The following is a 5,833-nucleotide window of genomic DNA, read 5'->3' on the forward strand; positions in this document are numbered from 1 at the left end:
TGAGTTTAGATTATGCAAACTGGCATTCAACGCCAGCTTTCTGCCCTATTCTGGCGTTAAACGCCAGAAACAAGTTGCAAATCAGAGTTAAACGCCAGAAATAGGTTACAACCTGGCGTTTAACTCCAAAAGAAGTCTCTACACATGAAAGCTTCAATGCTCAGTCCAAGCACACACCAAGTGGGCCCCGGAAGTGGATTTCTGCATCATTTACTTATCTCTGTAAACCCTAGTAACTAGTTCATTATAAATAGGACCTTTTACTATTGTATTTTCATCTCCGGACGTTTAGTTCTGAGATCATGGAGGCTGGCCATTCGGCCATGCCTGGACCTTGTTCTTATGTATTTTCAACGGTAGAGTTTCTACACACCATAGATTAAGGTGTGGAGCTCTGCTGTTCTTCATGAATTAACGCAAAGTACTATTGTTTTTCTATTCAACTCAAGCCTATTTCTTCTCTAAGATATTCATTCGCACACAAGAACATGAGGAATGTGATGATTATGTGACGCTCATCGCCATTCTCACTTATGAACGCGTGCCTGACAAACACTTCCGTTCTACATGAAAACAAGCTTGAATGCATATCTCTTAGCCTCCTGATTCACGATCAGAGTCTTCGTGGTATAGGCTAGAATTATTGACGGCCATTCTCGAGATCCGGAAAGTCTAAACCTTGTCAGTGGTATTCCGAGTAGGACCTGGGAAGGGATGGCTATGACGAGCTTCAAACTCGCGAGTGCTGGGCGTGGTGACAGACGCAAAAGGATTACTGGATCCTATTCCAGCATGATCGAGAACCGACAGATGATTAGCCATGCAGTGACAGCGCATTTAGACCATTTTCACTGAGAGGACGAGATGTAACCATTGACAACGGTGATGCCCAACATACAGCTTGCCATGAAAATGAGTAAGAAGGATTGAATGAAGGCAATAGGAAAGCAGAGAATTAGAAGGAACAAAGCATCTCCACACGCTTGTCTGAAATTCTCACCAATGGATTACATAAGTATTTCTATCCTATTTTATATTTTAATTATATTTTAATTATCAATTCACCATAACCATTTGAATCCGCCTGACTGAGATTTGCAAGATGACCATAGCTTGCTTCAAGCCGACAATCTCCGTGGGATCGACCCTTACTCACGCAAGGTTTATTACTTGGACGACCCAGTGCACTTGCTGGTTAGTTGTGTGAAGTTGTGACAAAGAACTAAGATTATGAACGTGCGTACCAAGTTTTTGATGCCGTTACCAAGGAATGAACGATCACGATTTCGTGCACCAATGTATAGCATGGCCGAATCTGAAATCATGTCAGGAGGACATCTCCTGATCAGTTTCTTGTATCTTTCCCAAGCTTTATAGAGGGATTCACCCTCTTTTTGTCTAAAGGTTTGTACTTTCACCCTAAGCTTGCTCAGCTTTTGAGGTGGAAAGAATTTGGTCAAGAATTCATTGACCATCTTCTCCCATGTGTCTAAGCTTTCGTTAGGCTGAGAATCCAACCATAGCCTTGCTCTGTCTCTTACAGAAAAGGGAAAGAGCATGAGCTTGTAAACCTCTGGATTTACTCCATTAGTCTTAACAGTGTCACATATCTACAAGAAGTCAGATGTGAATTTGTTAGGATCTTCTTGTGGAAGTCCATGAAACTGGCAATTCTGTTGTACCAGAGTGACCAGTTGAGACTTCAACTCAAAGATGTTTGCCCCAATGGTAGGAATGGAGATGCTTATTTGAATTTGAATTTATGTATCATTTGTTATTATCTATCCTATGGTAGTCTAGTAACTATTTTCAAGTATACTTGAATGAAGAATGTCGATTTTTAATTCAGTTTTTGCATTCAATTTGTAATTAACGAAATAAACAAAACAAATAAGATAATGAAGTCATAGGAATATAAGAAAAGACTAGAATAAACAAAATACACCAAAAGACACAGCTAGTTATCCCTTGTGGGTTGATTGGGATAGCCTTTCCAAGTATGGCCAATTTGCCTGCATAGCCCACACCATTTTTCTTGGTGCTCAACCTCAACCATCTCATTACAAAACCTCATGGAAACTGGTCTGTCGGTTGCTTTCCTATGCATGGCGGGATTAGGATGTAAACATGTCTTATACCACTCTGGCCGTAGCTTCTCGTCTGGTATCAGGGGAAACTCAACCTTGTACACCTTGAACACAATCTCTTGCATGTACACTGGATGAACAGGTGGTGCGTGTAACACCCTAACTATCAAAATGTCACACTTCCAGCTGCGCCACTCTGATAGCTCGGGTATTACGATGACTCTTACCGTATTTAATACTAAAATATGAGCCTGTTTAATACTTTAAACCGTATAACCACTCCAAAATACCTTTTTGTTAAGTAACGTACATCCATACATACAACACACTTACAAAACCCACAAAGAATACATTTAAATGTATATATATATTAATAATTTTACAAGCATTACTAATACAACTTCTATCCCTCTTACAGAATGCATAATGAATAAGGCGAGGGAAACATAAATACTAAAACAATACAGAAGTATCGTCTAACAGAAAAGAAATAAGCTCTTCCAAACTTCATCATCCGTAACTTGAAAAGAAAAGACTTGTAGGGGAGTGAGAACATCATCCTCGAAAGGGTTCTCACTATAGGGTTGCAGAATTACTATAATAGGATACGCGAGATAAAATCGCTACAGTGATTAGTAACCGCCTTATGCATTCTTTCAAAGCAAATTTTTACAATATAAAAAAATATCTGAAATCTTTTCTGAAAGAGGAAACTGTTCATTTCTTAAAAAATTCAAAAGCCTTTCAAAAGGTTTATCTATGCTGAACCAAATTAGTTTTTCATACTTTTCTAAACCAGAAACATCAACCAGACATGGCCTTCGGCCCACCTCATGATCAACCACGGCCCTAGGCCCAAACAATCCAAACAACAACCAGTCACCACAGTCCAACAGAATCCCAGTCACAAATACAAGTAGGAAAGTTCAAGCACAAACAAACAATTACTTCAAGTAGGGCAACTAGCAGTTAACCACAATTAATCACAAAGGCAAACCAAGTACAATATGCACACCCAAACAATGTCACATAGATGCATATGATGAATGCCTACCCTAGTGGCTGATGATATCATCTGTCGGTTATTAAGCCAACCCGATAAGTCTTGGTAGCTAACCATAGGACTAACCCTCTGTCGTGCATCCCCAACTCGAGTTATTCACAATCATAATCATAATTCACATCCAACACCCTCACTGGTATACATTCACGGGGGCGAGCTCATCCGGAACTTTCATAGTGTCCGGCCACACTTACGACATAGGGTCAACAGAGTATCGAGTCTCCACCTGGAGCACGTGGTGACTAGCCACTGCTTTCACCCAGGAAAACTCGTATCTCAGATAGGTGGAGTGTAACAATCACAATATCAATAACTCAGCATATATGCATTTATTCTCAGCCATAAATCAACATTTATCTCAGCCATCCGGCTTAAATTCATGATTCATAGTCAGCCATCCGGCTCATAACATGTTCCGCAATCAGCCATAATTCATTATCATACACAGCCATTCCGGCTCATAATATAATAGCACCTCCACCATCTAACATCATAAAACTCATAAAATCATCATTCAAGCCATAAATCACTTTTTCTCAATTCACTTTACCTTAAAGTCAAAAATCAATTTTTTTCAGCCCTGGCTTTAAAATTCCCATTCCTCAAATCATTTCAGACTCATAAGCCACTTTTACTCAAAGTAGGTTCCCTTTTCAAAATAGAGCCACCCTCGGCATCCTCTTTCCAAAATTGCCAAAACCATGGCAAATTAAAGGTCTCTTCTGAAATATTCAAAATCACCCATCCAAAAACAGGATTTTGTAACAAAAGTTCCTCGGCAGAGTCTCAAGTCTTTAGGGGAGAATAACATAATTAATTTCCTCAAATTCATTTAAAAAATCTGTAAAACCTTAATTTTCATGACTCGAATAAATAAAAATAGGAATAGAATTTAAGCCAAACCAAGTCGTGTAATCCGTTAATCTAACCACATTTTCGAAATCCTTTCTTTTACTTAAACTAAAACTAATTTCAATCCCATGCTAAAAATCTGAAACGTTCCCAACGGCTCAGAAATTATTTTAGTTTTTCTAAACCCGAACTTTAAAGGATACTTTAAACTTATCCCAAAATGTCGTAAAAAGAAGGTTTGTCAATCAAGATTCAAGTTCTTTCAAAACCACTGAAATTCCTCCAATTGAACTCCTCAAGTTAATTTCAAAGAGATAAACCTTTTCACCTTTAAAACAGCTTAATACACAAGCCCCTTCTAAATGCCTTGCACCCAAGGGTAAAAATACTTTCCTTAAGAAACAAAGCTGAGTCATAGTTCTCTTTTCAATAATTCATTCTGAAACACAATTCTTCACCTTTGTAAATAGTTCAAGTAAAATAGTACAAGTCTTAAACTCATAATTGTCCAAATAACATTTCAAATAGAACCTTGGATTTTTACAGAAATTTCGGCAACACCTCCCCTAAAACATGGACTCTGCCACCCTTTCCGGGTCCCATCCAAACCATTCCACAACCCTCTTTAAAGGGTTCAAAACCAAATCAGCTCAAAATCCAACTAAATCCAAAGGTGCATTTCCATTTTCATATTTCAGGAAAACCAAATCAAACTCAAATCAATTTTCCAACGGATTAAACTTGATTTAAAACTTTAAAGAATCAACTTTAAAGAAACACTTCAAAACCGTCCGTTTCACAAAACCAAATAATAATCAAATCAACCAAGCATTCATATTCATCCAAGACAACCAACATTACATAAGACATATACAATCACTCAAGGGTACATTTTTACCACATAATATCTATATATAATAATTCCACTTTATAAAATATACTTTTCTAAAAACGCCCCTACCTCAACAAATTGAAACCATAACCCGAATGCTTCTCAGAAATCCTTCGTCTCGACCCAAAATCAATGGTAGCTTCAAAGCACAGCCCCACACACTTTTGCAGCAGCATAAACAGCTCAAAATCATAACAAGCAACCTCGGTTACTAAATCCTAAGAACATTAATATCGTAAAGGTTTTAATACAGGTACAGAACACTAACGCGGGGATTCCCGAAACATAATTACCTACTGAAATGACAAAACGAGGCAGCTACAAACTCCGAGCACGGAATGCAAGTATGAATACACAAACCTATGATGGACAACACCGCAACGCCTCAGCATAAGTTTACAGGGCAGTGACAAAGGCCTTTCGAATCAGAAATGCTTACCAATACAGAGGACTCAGTGGCTGTTTCTGGCGACAAAGGCAGCGGAGGCAAGGTGTGGCGACACCTCGCGGCTCTTCCTCCCTCCACGTGACCCAGACGGCGGCTGCAGCAACTTTCAGTGACTACAGTATTTCCAGAATTCAAAAAAGACCAAAGCTAATAACAAGACCCTTACCGCAACTAAGAAGAAGTGACTGAGCCAAGTAGCGGCATCCCCGGCGGTGGTTCCGGTGGCCACAGGACTGCTCCTGACGGCCAAAACAGCGGCAAGGCTTCCTCCTCCTTCGGCAGCAACAACAATGGTGTCTTCCGGCAACCACAGATCTCCGGTAACAGTAACAGAAGCTCCAGCTAAGCACCACAGAGCAGCAGATCAGCAGTGACAGAGGTAGACGGCGGTGACAGGAACTATCTCAACGTTGGACCTCTCCCCTTCTTCCTCACGCACGTCAGGCTCCTCCTGGTGCGTCTCCCCTCTCCTGGCGAAACCCCATTAATGG

The 5,833-nt window shown here is 39.8% G+C and overlaps 1 long non-coding RNA gene across 1 annotated transcript; it reads right to left on the minus strand.

Moving 5' to 3' along the window:
* On the minus strand, positions 4,992 to 5,833 carry LOC110267572. The gene is made up of 3 exons (XR_002355329.1): positions 5,509 to 5,833; positions 5,192 to 5,436; positions 4,992 to 5,076 (listed from the first exon to the last, which is right to left on the minus strand). It is a non-coding gene; the product is annotated as an uncharacterized LOC110267572 (long non-coding RNA).

This window comes from Arachis ipaensis, chromosome B02 (assembly GCF_000816755.2).
Source record: "Arachis ipaensis cultivar K30076 chromosome B02, Araip1.1, whole genome shotgun sequence".
Classification (NCBI taxonomy): domain Eukaryota; kingdom Viridiplantae; phylum Streptophyta; class Magnoliopsida; order Fabales; family Fabaceae; genus Arachis; species Arachis ipaensis.